The sequence below is a fragment of the Rhinoderma darwinii genome, chromosome 3 (genome assembly GCF_050947455.1).
Source record: "Rhinoderma darwinii isolate aRhiDar2 chromosome 3, aRhiDar2.hap1, whole genome shotgun sequence".
NCBI lineage: Eukaryota > Metazoa > Chordata > Amphibia > Anura > Rhinodermatidae > Rhinoderma > Rhinoderma darwinii.
The window spans coordinates 220882834-220900453 of NC_134689.1; the positions used below are offsets into that span (position 1 = coordinate 220882834).

At 40.0% G+C, this 17620-nt stretch overlaps 1 protein-coding gene across 1 annotated transcript in view; it reads right to left on the reverse strand.

Moving 5' to 3' along the window:
• CAMK1D (calcium/calmodulin dependent protein kinase ID) overlaps positions 1–17620 on the reverse strand; it is a 380920-nt gene that overhangs the window by 148840 nt on the left and 214460 nt on the right. The gene's annotated exons all lie outside the window — the stretch shown is intronic.

A 17620-nucleotide genomic window follows, 5' to 3' on the forward strand; every position in this document is an offset into this window, starting at 1 on the left:
TGCCCCTCAAGAAACTACCCAATGCCAAGACGTTAGCTACCTTGTTTGTCAAACACATCCTGCGTCTCCATGGGGTCCCTGTCAATATTGTTTCGGACAGAGGGGTACAATTTGTTTCATTGTTTTGGAGAGCCTTCTGTAAAAAGTTGGAGATTGATCTGTCCTTCTCCTCTGCCTTCCATCCTGAAACTAATGGCCAAACTGAGAGGACTAATCAATCTCTAGAACAATATTTAAGGTGTTTTATCTCTGACTGTCAAAATGATTGGGTCTCATTCATTCCCCTCGCCGAATTTTCCCTTAATAACCGGGTCAGTAACTCGTCAGGGGTCTCCCCCTTTTTCTGTAATTTTGGGTTTAATCCACGGTTCTCCTCCGTTTCACCTGGTAGTTCAAAAAATCCTGAGGTAGAGGTCATTCATCGGGAACTGTGCACAGTCTGGGCCCAGGTTCAGAAGAACCTAGAGGCGTCCCAGAGCGTACAAAAAACTCAGGCTGATAGAAGACGTTCTGCTAACCCCTTGTTTATGGTCGGGGATCTGGTGTGGTTATCGTCTAGGAACTTGCGCCTTAAGGTCCCGTCCAAGAAGTTTGCTCCCCGGTTTATTGGGCCATATAAGGTCATTGAAGTCCTCAATCCTGTCTCCTTCCGACTGGAGTTGCCCCCATCTTTTCGAATACACGACGTGTTTCATGCCTCCCTCCTTAAACGCTGCTCCCCGTCCTTGGCTCCCTCGAGGAAACCTCCTGTTCCCGTTCTCACCCCTAAGGGGGTGGAATTCGAGGTGTCCAAGATTGTGGACAGCAAGATGGTCCAAGGCTCCCTCCAGTACCTGGTCCATTGGAGAGGATACGGGCCTGAGGAGAGGACTTGGGTACCCGCCCGGGATGTTCACGCTGGGGTATTGGTCAGGAAGTTCCACCTTCGTTTCCCCAATAAACCAGGTCCACTTAGAAAGGGTCCGGTGGCCCCTCATAAAAGGGGGGGGGGGTACTGTAAAGGATCTGCCAGGCACAACTTCTGTATATACGCCCATAGGTAATCAGTCTGCACCTGAGTCTATGTCTCTGAGACTGACTCCATCTTCCACCACTCAGGATGGCAGGCTTAGGAGTGGGAGAGCCTATCGCAGCCTGGCCAGATGGAGCTAGCTCCCGCCCTCTGTCTATTTATACCTGCCTTTCCTGTTCCTCCTTTGCTTGTGATTCTTCTTGTGTGGTTTCCTGGCCCAGCTACAGCTTCTAACTATTTGATCCTGCTCCATACTGACCCTGGCTTACTGACTACTCTCCTGCTCTGCGTTTGGTACCTCGTACACTCCTGGTTTGACTCGGCTCATTCACCACTCTTGTTGCTCACGGTGTTGCCATGGGCAACTGCCCCATTTCCCTTAGCTTTGTGTACCCTTGTCTGTTTGTCTCGTGCACTTACTGAGCGTAGGGACCGCCGCCCAGTTGTACCCCGTCGCCTAGGGCGGGTCGTTGCAAGTAGGCAGGGACAGAGTGGCGGGCAGATTAGGGCTCACTTGTCCGTTTACCTACCCCCATCATTACACCTACTTCCAGGAGAGTGTTCTTCACTTAGATAGATGTTGTGAAGGGGTTTTTCTTCACCATGGAAAGGATTCTGCGATTTTCCACCACTGTTGATTTCTGTGGACGTCCAGGCCTTTTGGAGTTCACGAGATCACCAGTGCTTTTTTTTTTTAAATGTACCAAACTGTTGATTTGGCCACTCCTAACATTTGTGCTATCTTTCTGATGGATTTATTCATTTTTTTCAGCCTAACGATGGTCTGTTTCACTTGCATTGAGAGTTTGTTTTACCTCATGTTGTGGGTTCACAGCAACAGCTTCCAAATGCAAATGCCACACCTGGGATCAACTCCACACCTTTCACCTGCTTAATTGATGATGGGTTAATGGGGGAATAGCCCATGCAGCCCATTAAATAGCTTTTAAGATAATTGTCTAATTACCTTTGGCCCTGGAAAAAGAGACCGCTACATATTAAAGAGCTGTAATTCCTAAACCCTTCCACTGTTTGGTAAACAGCTAAAATGCCAAAACTTGTATCACTGTCCAAATAATTGTGGACCTAACTGTAGGTCTTTGGCTGTGTGAAGGTGAAGCATAAAGATATAATATGTAAATAATCAGCACAAAAATAAATGAAATTAAAAAATGAAATAATAGTGTTGTATAACAACGGATAGATTGTGAAAAACGTAGTCATATTAATACCATAGTGTTTATTTTAACATATGAAATGATGGAATATTCCATTACTACAGCTGTTTCCACTGATGGCAGTGCTGCTAGTACAACTAGAGTTATTTCTATCATTAATACTACTATAAGGATGAGACTGAACATAATACTAATGCATCTATGTTATTTAGTATAACAATGTTTTCTTCACTATAATTCTAATATAAATTCTGAATTTTGCAATTTGTTTTCGATCTAACATTGACCTTATGATTTTTATGTGCATTGTTATTTCATATAAAGATCTGGTATGTAGACAAAAAAACTATTTAAATAATGCATTTCCCTATAAAATCAAGGGAACGGCACTCAAACGAATTAAGGTTAAACTCACAGATCATTCTCCGCAGGAATTACCTGTGAGACTTGCAGTAAGGCCACTGCAGCAATTTATTCCTAAAATAATTTCTGAGAAGCACATCATAATCAGTTTGAGTGCTGACCTTCAGAGAGAGCTTCATCAGGCAAAGGTTAACTAGTAATCCCTGTTTAACTCCAATCTTCTAAGCCCAGACAGTATGGGATATGAAGGAAATTGAACAAATGCTCATTCAATTGCCTTGCTGTGAGACTTCATGCACACAACCGTAGTTTTTATCCGTAATTGCGGATAAAATACTGACACATTCATTTATATGGGCTATGGACACCTTCCCGTATATTTACGGGTGCGTGTGTCCAAGCCGTAGAAATGAGAACTAATAAACAATGTTACTATGTATTCTTCTTATTGAAACCAAGTCGAGCCAAACCCTGCACCTAAAAGATTATTTTGAAAAGAAGGCAAAAGAAAATATATTTTTTTAAGGGGAGATAATTACACGTAAAGTTTACACTTGATGTATAGGATATTTTATTCATCTACTGAGTGACTTCCCAATATATATGACTAGCAATGTATAAAGCATTTGGGATAATCAAAAACCCTGAAATCATGATGCAGTTTAAAAGAAAAAAAAAAAGCCATTCTCAAACATTCACTAGCCTGGATAGTCTTCCACTTGAAAAATGCTTACATCTCTGTCAAAGAAGACTGAAGGATCCTAATGGATCCCATTAACATTAATGTGATATGACAGGTTTTCTTTTTTTTACATGGTAGACTAGTGTATCATACTATGTTACTCTGGCAGTTAAAAACAATGGATACGATACTAATTGAAGCCAATTTAGGCATTTTCTATCCTAGACATCTAATTGAAATCAACATTGAAGTTAATAGAAGCTTTATCTATGTTTTTGCTGTATAACATGACAACGTAACGTAGAGACAAATGCTAGGTGATGTTCATTCCCCTCTGGAAAAGGCAAAAAGAGATCTAGAGTAGTTGTTATTTTTGTTTTTAGTTCAACACTCTTGCCCACATCCTTCAGGCTCAGTTTAAGCCTGATTCATACTTATGATGCTATGTGTTACTTTTTGACATTTTTAGCGTTTGAATACATGTTTATGTAAAACCATAGACTTGAATAAAATACAAGGCATAACATAACATGCATAGATTTACTCTAGCACTCTGGACACAAAGAATTGGATAAAAAAAAAACACCACTGTTGTCAATGGGCTGTGCCTGGTATTACAGCTCATCTCTACTGACATTGCGTAAATACATTAATAAATCTTCCTCATAATATTTAAAATGATCAAACGTGTGCAGTGTGTTAGGATCATGGCTTTGATAAAGATTGTTTGTATTCATTTAGCGTAAAAGTGAAATACCTACAGTAGAAGTACAATATGAGATCCGTTTTCCATGCGTTCTTAGAAATATAAAGAAATTAGTCATATAATATTCTTAAAATAACAGAAAAGATACACTGTGTAAGCTGAGAAGAGGAAGCATGTAGGAACGCTTTGTAGTTCCACCCCGTAGCCAAGTGCTTGCCAAGTTGAGCCTGAGAGCTGACCTCATCTGCCCTGCTCTCTCCCCGCTGAGGATTCTGAGGATCCCTGAAGTAGCGCTGCTCTGCTTCTGTCTTTCGGCCGTGCTGGCCATGATGCCGCAGCGGCGCTGAGTGGTGAAGCCCTGGGAAATGGCTGAGTTGACACGCTGACAGCATGTACTAGCTGCGGATGTTTTATTTTGCAATGCTGTGGCGCTCCTGGGTTCTTACGCTGGTTAGTGTCCAAGTGAAGCCTGATTAATCCGACCCGACCAATTAAAGAATTGCACAGAGGTCACTGGAAGAGCGCAAATCAGCCGACTGTTTGGGAAGGTCATGAAATCTAAGGCTGGGTTCACACGACCTATTTTCAGACGTAAACGGGGCGTATTATGCCTCGTTTTACGTCTCAAATAGGGCTACAATACGTCGGCAAACATCTGCCCATTCATTTGAATGGGTTTGCCGACAAACTGTGCAGACCTGTCATTTACGCGTCGTCGTTTGACAGCTGTCAAACGACGACGCGTAAAATGACTGCCTCGGCAAAGAAGTGCAGGACACTTCTTTGCAACGTAATTTGAGCCGTTCTTCATTGAAGTCAATGAAGAGCAGCTCAGGATTACAGTTGTCAAAGACGCCTCGCAAAATGCGAGGAGGAGCTTTTACGTCTGAAACGACGCAGCTGTTTTCTGCTGAAAACAGTCTGTCTTTTCAAACGTAAAAGCCACTTATCGTGTGCACATACCCTAAGATGTACATATTGCGTTTTTTGCCAGGCGGAGATTGAAGATCCTTTCTTGAACTAACTTTCTGTTTATAGACTCCTTATCTCTGCTACCTCCTTGCAAGTGGAGTGTTATACAGAGTGGAGTGGCTTATTTAAATATAAAGCGGGGTTATTTTGGCTGTAATGTGGCTCAGTAGATCAACGGGTCACTGGATCATACATCTTATACAAGGAAGCTGAAGAAGTGATATAATTCAAGTTGTTTTTATGGTGGGGGATATGCGCTTTTTCAGGCTGTGAAGACATGAAGCAATGTGGATCCTGGATAAGTAACCAAGCCAAACCCGGCTCTTCTGTTTGGACATATATGGATTGCTGGTGTTGAAAAACTCTGTTGAAAAAATAAGGAAAAAACCCTAAGGCCTCATGCACACGACCGTGTTTTTGCGTCCGCAATTCCACCGCAAATCCACGGGTTAATTGCGGACCCATTCATTTCTATGTGGCCATACCCACTATCCGTGTTTTCACGGCTCTCCGCATGTCCGCACATCCGTGCCGCAGAAACTCCGGACATGTCTTATTACGGGCCGCAAATGCGCTGCGGACATGCCAATAGAAGTCAATGGGCCCGTGGAAATTGCGGATACACCGCCGTGTGTCATCCGCAGTTTGCGGATTTGCGGAAGTGTTGCTAGGCGACGACCGGGAATGAGTTCTGTCGTCATCCTGTTTTACCTAGGCTTTTTTTTTTTTCATCCGCATTTTGCGTATTACATACGGATGAACTGCGGATTACATACGGATGAACTGCGGATGACATTCCACGGAACACGGTCCTGGAATTTGCGGACCAGAAAAACACCACGGTCGTGTGCATGAGGCCTAAACTTTGCATTTGTCTATATTGGAGCTTGAAAGTGTTATCGTTTCTTCAGGCGTCATTTATAATGCCTTAAATCTTTGTATGTAATTGGAACTGTTTGTATTTTTTTTTTGTGTTCGTTGGAAAAGGTTATTGGAATTAGCCTGCTAGATAGGGGAGGTAGTTAGAGGGAAGAAGGGAGTGAAGAGAAAAGGAGAGGGGCAGGTAAAGGAAAAGTGCAGAAGAAAAGGTAAAACTTAATGAAAAATGCCGGAAAAGGGTAGAAAATCATTGAGTCCAAGCAAGGAGGGGAAAAATAAAATGGATACGTTTTTATCATCACCCCACTTGGTTGGTAAAACGAGAACAACCAGTAAGACTATGGGGGATCCATTGGGGGAGCAATCATTGCCAACCATGCCAACAATGTCTGAGATTCTTGAGGCAGATAATAAAGTGTGCTCTCAAATAGGAGGTATTAGCACTGAAATTACAACTTATATGAAATGATATAAGCAGTATCAGAGAAAGATACATGGAAGTGGAAAGCAGGTTGAGCACCCTAGAAGATGAAGTATGTCAGTTTAAAAAGGAAGTTTGGGGTTTGTCAGAAGGTAATAAATCCCTTAAAAAACTAAATTGTTGACATGGAAGACCAGTCCAGAAGAAGTAATATAAGAAAAAATAGCAATATACCCAGACTATTCCTATGAAACGCAAGAAAAGAGACAGGCGTATGGTCATGTTAAGAAAAGACTACGAGAGGCAGGGATAAAGTATTCATTAATGTATCCGGCCAAACTGAGAATTGTTTATAAGGACAAAGTACATTTTTATTCATCTCGGGAAGAGGCCGTAAAATGGTTAGACTCAGAGGGCATAAAATAACTATGTACTAATTTATTGGAAAAACGGGGTACATGCTTAGTGGAGAGACTTGTTAGAAAGTACAAGTCAACATGGGGGCAGGTGGGGAGGGGTAAGACCAGTGTGGATCAAAAGGACAAAAATCTTTTCCAAGGTTATAAAGATAGGTTTTATAATTCTGCTGGTGATAATGATAAAATCCAACAGAATAGTCAATTTATATTTGTTCGTTCCCACGGATGAGCACGAAGATAGTGGTTTGGAATATTAGGGCATGGGTGAAAAATTAAAGAGGTTTGCAATTATGGGATACATTAAAACTCACTTTCCTGCAATCATTTGTTTGTTGGAAACCCATTTAATAAAAGAGACTATTAGTAGATTGGGGAATAGATGGTGGGCACAACAATATCACTCTACACACACCTCCTATTCAAGGGGTGTTAGAGTACTTATTCATATGAATACACAGTGTAAATTATTAGATATAAAGATAGATGAGGAAGGCAGTTTTGTCTAAAGGAAACAATTGCTATTTTAGCGTTTGTATGTGTACCACCTCCGTTCTCATCCGTGGTGTTTAAGAAGTTGCGTGACTTTGTTCTTGATAAAAATGACTGCCCTGTAATGGTTATTGGGGATATGAACTGTGTAATGGCTGAAGCCATGGATAGGTTTAACCCTATTAGAGGTATTAGAAATTTCGTAAAAACCCCATTGGCCAGAATAAGCGAGGAGCTGGGCTTCGTATATATATATGGCGACTTAAAAATCTAGAAAAACAATGCCATAGTGGCGCACATCACACAATGTCTCGCATTGATATGGTACTATGTAGTGATCCTTTCATTGTTAATAGGGAAAATAATCTATGACACTAGAAGTATATCGGACCATGCACCAGTTGTTTTGTCCTTTAAGCGATTGGTTAGACACTCTATCCCAAAAACCATAAAAATAAATCCACATTGGTTCACTTTAATACAAAATACGGAATTAATAAAAGAAGAGCTTAAAAGGATGATGGAGATTAATTGGGGCACAGCTTCAGATTTAATGGTGTGGGAAACAATAAAAGGTTTTTATTAGGAGTATACTTTTTGGGAATATTGTTAATTTAAAACGTGTATATAATAAAGCTGAACGGGATAAAAAACAAAGAGTAGAGGAATGTGAGGATAAATACATCAAACAAACCACGGAAGCTCACTTATGTGAGTTAAAAAAAAGCTCAGGAGGAATATAAAGACTGTTTAATGACTAAAGCACAAAATAAAATTTTATTTTTGGGCCCAAAAAGTTTTTGTGAAGCAAGAACACCAAACAAGATGTTAATGAATATTATAAAAAAAACAAAGAAAGGGTAATACTGTTTTGACACTGAGGAATAAGACAGGGATAATGATTAAAGATGACTTAAGGATTAGTAAGGAATTTTTTCAATATTACTCAGATTTATATAAATCTGAAGTTAAGTATAGTGAGATACAGCTAGCAGAGTATTTGGATTCTATCCCTTGTTTTCTTGTCAAATGCACAGAGGGAAAAATGAGATCTCCCAATTACCCTGGAGGAGATTAAAGGAGCCTTAAAAAGCATAAGGGGTAATTCTGCCCGAGGGTTTGGATGGGTTCCCCTTTGAACTCCTTAGAAAATATGAGGAAGAACTGCTGCCAGCCTTACATAGTACATTTTGTTCAACAATAAAAGGAGGCAAATTGCCAATAACAATGACAGAAGCGAAAATTATATTAATACTCAAAAAAGATAAATGTTCAGAAAAAGTGGAATCCTATAGACCAATTTCACTTTTAAATACTGATGCAAAGCTTTTTGCAAAAGTTTGTCAGTCAGGCTGCAAAGGTAATAACTACAGTTATTCATGGGGACCAAATGGATTTATCCCAGGTAGAACATTTTGTCAATGTGTCCGACAACTGCTTGGAAATTTGCAGGTGCCGCCCGGGGGGTGGGGAGAGCCCCCCCTCCATCCTATCTTTAGACGCACTCAAGGCATTTGATAGGGTAGAGTGGGGTTACCTTTTGGCAGTCATGACTATACAGGGATTTGGAGAATTTTTGATTACATTAGTTAATATCCGAGTATATGGGAAAAATTCAGATTCTTTTATTTAATGAGGGGCACAAGGCAAGGATGTCCTCTCTCTCCCCTGCTATATGCTCTGGCAATTGAACCCTTAGCTAGTTCAGTTAGGGCTGACCAGTACATTGAGGGATTTGGGGCCGGGGAAGAGAGGATACAATTACTCTTTATGTAGATGATTTACTTTTGTTCTTTACTGAACCAGAGGGAAAACTGGAATAAAAAAAAATCAGTTATTTCTCTGGGCTTGAAATTAATTGGGAGAAATCTATATTGTTATCCCTTGACAGGACTTTATCATTGAAGAGTAAAATCAAAGTGATCTATCAGGGTCAAAAATTGAAATACCTAGGAATAGAAATTTCTAAGGAGGTAGAAGAGTTTACGGACATTAATCTCACACCCTTAATAAAAGAACTGGAGAAAAAAAATAAAAGCCTGGGGTGAATTATCTCAAAAGCAGATAGAATTATTTTGGTAAAAGCGGTTGTAATACCCAAACTATTGTTTATTTTTGGGGTATGCCCAATTGGGATTAAGGATAAATATTTTAAAGAATTATTAAATTATTCAACAATCTCACATGGGGGGAGGAAAAGGGTCCGTATATAATTTGACTTTTTATGCCTTCCTAGGATAAGGGGAGGTTTGGCCTTTCCAGAGATTTGATTATATTCTCTAGCAGCAAAATTGTTATATATAAAGGAATGGAATAAGGATACATTTTTGCAGTGGGTTATGTTGAAGACTAAAAGCCAATTCTCCAATTTTTTTGAAGTATTAGAATCAGGCCAATTATTATCTGGAGAATTGATGAAGGTTCCAACAGGTTGTCACTTACAGGACTGCTGGAATCGAATGGGAAAAAGGATAGGAAGAAAAGGGTCTATAGAGTTCTCACCCTTGTGGCATAATTTGATTTAGAACAAACCAAATTCGGCCGGCCAATCGCAAGCTGCAGCGGTCACATGGGATGAAACATCACCCCAGGGCTGCAGGATGTAGGAGGGAATCGTCGCCATCGTAAGTATCCATTTTTTCTGCTCAGTTTTCCGCAGCGGCCATTCCTGGCCGAAAAACTGCACCACAATTTGCTGCGGTTTTTCAGCCGGAATTCCCTGCGGTGCACAGGGCGTATACGCTTTATGCTTTTACACAACGTATCCGTCCTGTGGGATCTTACCCGTACAGTATATACATATAGTAGCTGCTGTCTTACAACGATACAGCTGCAAACAACGCCAACGTGCTGCATTCCCACGAGTCAGCGCAGTTTTCAAATGATTGTTAATGTCCATACAGTTTTTTGCAAACCATAACAATCATTTGAAAACCGCATATATATAAAATGTCAGTCAGTGTGTTTTGTGTAACTTTATAATTAGTTTTTATTAAAAAATCTTTTTACTTTTTGAGATACACCTGCTCTGTATACAGACCAGCTGTATCTTACAGTGAATCCTGAACACGTCAGGTGCGTGGGACTGACGGGTTCAGTGTCAGCGTGTCCTGTGTGTCTCTGACACGAAGGATCCACCTATAATAGATCACATCTAAGTTACTTAAATGTGATAGATTACAGGTGGATACAGTCGACTAATCTATTGAGTCCGCCAAAAAAACGGAAACCTTGTGAAACTGAGACAAACAGAAACCATTAGCAACGGAAGAGTTACCATTAAAATCAATGGTAATGGTAACGGAAAGCTATGGTTTCTGTTTGGTTTGCGTTCGTGGGTTCCCCTGACGGAAAGGTCTGACGGAACCCATGAACGGAGCCCCGACGCAGGTCTGAATGAAGCCTAACTATTACTGTATGATCGGTACAGATGATGGATGGTACTATTTTTTGGGGTATAAGCAACTCCCAGTATATCATTACCATTGTTCAGCTCATACTGGAAGCTGCTAACCTGACTTTGCAAATGATCTCTGTACTGAAATGTATTTGTAGTGAGCTTTGTCCTGGTGCTGTATATATGTATGAGCTTTGTTACGGTGTTGTATATATGTACTGAGCTTTGTTCTGGTACTGTATATATGTAATGACCTTTGTTCTGGTGCTGTATATATTTTTATATATACATATATGTACTGAGCTTGGTTCTGGTGTTGTATATATGTAATAAGCTTGGTTCTGGTGTAGAGCAGATGCCATTGTTGCAATTCATTGTATGTTTAATCAGAACCTGTCTGGTAGTTTTAACCCCTTGAACCGCCGCCATGTGGTAATAAATGACCTGACAATATTTCAAAACATTCCCCTGTATGTTTGTTTCAGATGCAGCAAAATCGTTAAAATCAACTTTAAAAATAGTGCACGCTATATGCTAATTACTATATAAAGGGTCATGGGTCGGTGCCGCTATCCTGTAGAGTCACACAGTCCTAACTGCAAACCCACCTTTCCATGCTTGGTTGACATCCCCCTTGGCTGTTATACATCACTACCAGTCTCCTCCAACTTTCTTGGATGCACCATTGCCTTGTACTCCATGAACACGCACAGTTCAGCGAGTTGTACTCTTCCCGGCTTCATCACTGCACCGTGCATGCCAAGGGAGTACAAGGCAAAGGGGAAGGCTAGTAGTAATGTAGAACAGTCAGGGTGTTGCCAATCAGCAGAAAAGCTAGAATTGGCAGTGGGGCGGCGGCGCCACTGAAACCAGCTGCCGCCACCCCCTGATGCACTAATTGTACCTGCCTTATAATGACGCTGATTGGCAGGGCAGAAAGACTTCCTCCGCCAATCAGCGCCTTTCAACGATGCTAGCGGTGCGATGACGTCATCGCACTGCTTCTGTTGTTGAAAGGCGCTGATTGACAGGGCAAGTCATTCTGCCCTGCCAATCAGCGCCGTCGTTCAGCCCCAGCAGACCTGCTCAGAAAAGAGCAGGCCTGCATTGACATAGTATGACGTGGGAACGGGATCGTGGTGAGTATGTAAAGTTGTGGTTTTTTGGTCTTTTTTTTTCCACATAAAAGTGTGAGTGGAATTATCTACGGGGGGAGAGCTGTATGTGGGGCACTATATACAGGGGAGCTATATGTGGGCCACAATCTACAGGAGAGGCTATATGTGAGGCACTATCTACAGGGGGGTCCATATGTGGGACACCATATACAGGGGGCTATATGTGGGGCACCATCTACAGGGGGAGCTATATGTGGGGCACTATAGACAAAAAAATCCTCTAGACTAACGAGCATGTACATTATTCTTGTGGAAAAGCAGTGGATTCGTTGGACTTGGGGCTATCAAGAACTATTCTGTAAAGGATCTGCCAGGCACAACTCCTGTATCATCTGCCCTTAGGTAATCAGTCTGCACCTGCTTCTATGTCTGTGAGACTGACTCCATCTTCCACCACTCAGGATGGCAGGCTTAGGAGTGGGAGAGCCTATCACAGCCTGGCCAGACGGAGCTAGCTCCCGCCCTCTGTCTATGTATACCTGCCTTTCCTGTTCCTCCTTGCTTGTGATTCTCCTCTGTTGGTTTCCTGGCCCTGCTGCAGCTTCTTGAACTACTTGTCCCTGCTTCGTATTGACCCTGGCTTACTGACTACTCTCCTGCTCTGCGTTTGGTACCTCGTACACTCCTGGTTTGACTCGGCTTGTTCACTACTCTCCTGCTCTGCGTTTGGCACCTCGTACTCTCCTGGTTTGACTCGGCTCGTTTACTACTCTTGTTGCTCACGGTGTTGCCGTGGGCAACTGCCCCGTTTTCCCTTTTGTTCTGTGTTCCCTTGTCTGGGTGTTCTTTCATGCACTTATTGAGTGTAGGGACCGTCGCCCAGTTGTACCCCATCGCCTAGGGCGGGTCGTGCAAGTAGGCAGGGACTGAGTGGCGGGTAGATTAGGGCTCACTTGTCTGTTTCCCAATCCCTGTCATTACATATTCCTCTTTACATTTACACCTGTTTTAATAAATCTCCCCATGTCTTGTATAGATGAAAGGTGGTCCCATGTACTCCAGCCCAACACTGGTGGCTGCGTATGGCCTGCGGTGGGCCTGTGTGATTAAAAATGCCAGGGTTGATTTTAAGTCCCAGTCCGACCCTGTCTATAATATATATACAATTGAATATGTGTCGCTGCATTCTGAGAGCCATACATTATTTATTTTTCCATCAACCAAACTTCAAAAGAACTTGTTTTTTGCTGGATATAAGATTTATTGATCGACTTTTATTCCTTTTCTGGGAGGGCGGTGATCAAAAAGCGCTATTCCACCAGTGTTTTATTTTTTACGGCGTTCCAAACATGGGATAAATAATGCATTTCTTTTCAAGTATGGGTAGTTAAGATTGCAGCGCTACCAATTATATTCACTCATTTTTTATATTTTTTCCATAATAAAGCATTTTGGTAAAGGGGGAAAAAGGGTTTGTGTTATTTTTCCTTGGATTTTTTTTCTTCTCAACATTTTATTTTATCTTTTTGTACATTTTTTTTGTCTCATTTGGGGACTTGACCATGCTTGATCACTTCAATAATACGCTTCACACAGGGTCTAATAGGCATACACTAATAGTAGACCTGGGGTCTTCTTTAGGTGCTGGCGCTAACTACATAGCGCATGTACTGTAAATGTATGTCAGATTGTGCCAAGGTGTTAACATTTTTGTTATTTATAGCTCAGAAAATCCTAAAATCCACAATCTAAGTAAATCCCAACCTTCCTTCCTGCCCTACCCCCTCCTAGAGCGGAGAAAAAAGCAAAAAAAATGATCATGGAAAATTTTACAGCAATTTTTTTCAACAGACATGCACCCTTCTCCCTGCAGCTTCAGAGTGTATTTTTTCCATTAAACCCTCATTTATCATGTGTTGCTCCAAAGATGTAAAGGGTCATTATTTTTCCAGTTTCATGTAAATATTCTTATAGCCAAAAATAGTGCACTATAATTCTAACATCCTGTGACCCTGTCATAGCAATCGTCACCCAAAACATATGCCTATATCTAATGAAATTCTTATCAGGTATAGATCTTTCATTTGTTTGCCATATCATGTCCTAATACCTGACTAACTGAGCGTGTCTCCAAAACACGTGAATCATGTCTGCGCCATTGTTTTATATCTTGAGTATTCAGTGTTCCCTCTCACACCAAATGTTTTAGGCTTTTCGTGGTAAATTAAACCATGTGTACAGTAGGTAATGTGATGTTCAGTCCCCTGAACCATTTATTTGAGTCAGATTGTCCAGGGTATTTCCAGTTAGTAAAAAAAAAAAAAAAAAAAGAGCTGATAGGTTTCCTTTTTAAAGTGAAAAAACTTCACCTACAAAATGCCTGTCACTACAATGTATAGACTTCATTACTAGTTACATAATATACTACAATGTGTAGGCTCTTCAATACATCTAGTTAAATTAACTATTCTAAATAATTCTAAATAATTAGTTATTCTGGTGTCCTCATGTATTGGTATTCCCGAGTGTAAATAGGCTCTCCAAACCTTAATTTGCTTATTTTACAGCCTCATGTGGATGTAGATAATTTTAGGGCCTATTCACATCTGCGTTAGAGGCTCTGTTAGGGGTCTCTGTCACAGATCTGGTCAAAAATACTGGAAACAATAGCACAGCATGCTGCACTATTGTTTTGGGTATAATGACGGACACCATGACAGAAACCCATTGGCACCCATTAAAGTCAATGGGTTCCGTTGTGTGGAGATGGAGTCCATGATACAACGAAACAGGCACTTCCGTTTTTTTTGGTTGTTCTGCTCCCCTGATGAAGCAGAGCAATGGAAATACCAAAGAAAGATGTGAACAGGCCCTTAGTCTGATAGTATATGAAATATTCTTAAAACAAACCTATAAAACAAAGGTTTTGAATGTTTAAGAAAGATGCCTTTCATATTCAGGAATGGTTTATTTAGAAAGGACAAAATTATATTAAATAGGATTTGTATTTTCATTAAGCTGCTTACATAAAAGCAGGCAGCGGAAAAGAAACAGATCAGTTATGCTCCAATGTCAATGAAATAATAATATAAGCCATAATTTCTGTAAAAATAAACAGGAACTTGTTAACATAAGAAGGTATAGGTTTTCCTATTTGTTGATGTAAAATCCATAAAATTACAATGGAAAATGTATAGAATTGAAAATGTATGCAACTGGTGACTAAAATAGAGTTATTTTGGCTGAAACCATACACCAATGTTAAAATTGAGATGTTGGACCATGCTGCACAGTATCTGTACACTGTAGAATATAAAATATATTGTACATACTGTGTATTAATTTGAATATACGGCAATAATATAGTGCAAACTGTACAGTAACATTGCAATAATTCATTTTCGTGTCATAATCCACCTTTTTTCCACCTTTCCTATCTACAACACTTAAAAAGAGAGCTGTAGAGCTGTGGCAGCAGTGTGAATAGCCAGAAAATGTATGTAGAATGTGCAGTGTCTTATTAATAGAAGCGTGGGTGGAAAGATGTTGTGGTAGGATATAGAAATATTGTAAGTGTTTATACAAACTGGCTTCATTACTACTGAAATCCATTTCTGTTCACAAAAATCCATTATGAAGGCAGCTCACAAAAAAACTAAATAGAGAAAACATTATTATTTTCTCACTGACAAAGGGGCTTGAGATAAAACAAAAAAGGTGTGTAGGAACTTGCAGTTAATGGCTGTAAAACCTTGAAGAGAATGAAAATAGTCAAGTCATTGTGAGAAACCTAAGTAGATGATCTGCCATGTTTGTCTTTTCGTCCAGAATACATATACTGTGCTTCTATGAATTAGACTTTATCTACAATTCCTTCATACAGAGGTTTCTTTATTCTTTGTTTAAATTAGGCTCTGCTCACACCGGCGTCAAGACTTCTGCTTCTGATGGATCCATTTCTACGGATCGAAGCAGAAGCCTAACAAATTCTAGCTGATCCCACTGTCTCTGTTACGAGCAGCAGGTCTGTTGCTGCTGACTTGTCATCTCCTAGCTATTATTCAGCAGCTGGGGTAGTTGCTAAAGACAAATGCTGATTGGCAGTGCAGTTCAGATGACCACACTGATCAGTAGAATAACATTAGTAGTAACATAGCATACGCTATCACCGGCACAATACTGCTGGATCCAGGGATTCTTAAGGAGAGGCAGACCAATCAGGTTTGCTTCTCTTAATTAGAATAGCTTGGCGCACTACCCTACTCATCCATCAAAAGCCCAGGAATCCTGGTGGAACAGAAATTAACTGATGCCAACAATGAAGTCAATCGCTATGTTTTTCTGCACAAATGATAGAAAAAGAAACAGTAACAGAAAAACAGCTTAAACTGTTGCCCGAAGTGTTTTTTAAATTATTTTAAGATGAATCTTTGCAACCTTTGTGTTTTGTTTTCCAAACACAGTTTTTGTTTTAACATATTTTTCTTGTACTCTTTATGTAACCATTATGCTAAAAAGTCTAAAAGTTTAGGATGTATTTTTTTTAGTTCATGCTTTCTAAATTAATGTTGAAAGACTAATACATAATCATTAAAGATCTGAGTATGCAGTACGTATAGTGAGGCCGCAAATCGGTAAAAAAATGTGGCCACATCAAACACAGCTAAAAAGGAAAATAAATTCTGCTATTGCCTGTTCAAAAAATAGGTAATTTCTTCAATTTTACACTGGATTGCTATTTTTTTTTACTGTATCTGTTCCTTTAAATTCTCCCTTTTTTTAGTCCCATGGATGTCAAACCATTAAATTGCCACAGGATTGCTTTACTCTGTTTCTTTACTTATTTACGCTTGGAATGAAGAACATGTCATCAGCAGAACTTGTTGATTTTCACAGTTATCTTTTTTCTTTTTTACTAAGATCTGCAATGCCAGTAGACATACACCATAACTTAAAATGACAGAACTAAAGTTACATCAAAAAGCAACATTGATGAAACGAATATATTATAATCATTTTTTTTTTATATAAAAAAATTAAAAGTCAACATTATTGTCATTTTTTTTTATCAGGTATATCTGAAAGATGGGCGCGAGAGCACTGACCTTGCAGTTTTTGTCATTCAACCAATGCTTTTTAAGGACTGCACTTTGCACCTTTCTTCACAGTTTAGTTTCAAACAGGCACATTTAATACAGTGTCTAATATTCCACTCTACGATAAAAATCTGTATTTTTAGAAAGAATTAAACGTTTTCTGTAACAAAGTGAAAAGGTAAAAAAAATAATAATTTGTAGCAATGTTGGATTCTGCAGATTCCCATCTTTGCAATTTGTATAATAGTGGTTATTAGATGTGAGACAATAACAGATAACTGTAATATTAATGCAATTACAATTTGTGTTGTCAAATTCAAAGTATTTCTCTGACATGGAGCTTGAGTAAAACCTAGCCAGCTAAACACATACCGCCATCTACCCAACCCCATTAGGGTAAAGGGAGACAAATTTCTGCAGATACCTCGGACAGCAGTTTATCTCACAGCAGAACAAAGGTGTCTGTACCAGATTCAGAGTGGAAAGGTAACAATTGTAGTTTGGTACACAAATCATCAAATAATCATGAAAAACTAGACAAAAGATTCAGCAGTGGAGCTGTCCAGCATTTCAGATGGCTCAATGAAAAGAGTTGCTGCCTGGGACACAGGAGTCTCTGGGTTTGAATTCTGACAGTACTCCCGTTCTTCCAGCATGTGCACTGGACATCCTAGGGGCTGGCTTGTCAGAATATCTCTGATGAAATTCTTTTGTAAGCCTAGGAGCATGAACATTGTCTTGTAATTCCATAGAATTCTCCTCAGAACCATACCTCTTCAAATAGATCAAGTACTGTAGCTCATTGTGATGAATGCAACCGTGCGCTACAGTACTTGATCACAATTGGTTGCACTTAAACGTCATTGGCACGCTTGGCTAAAAAGCCAT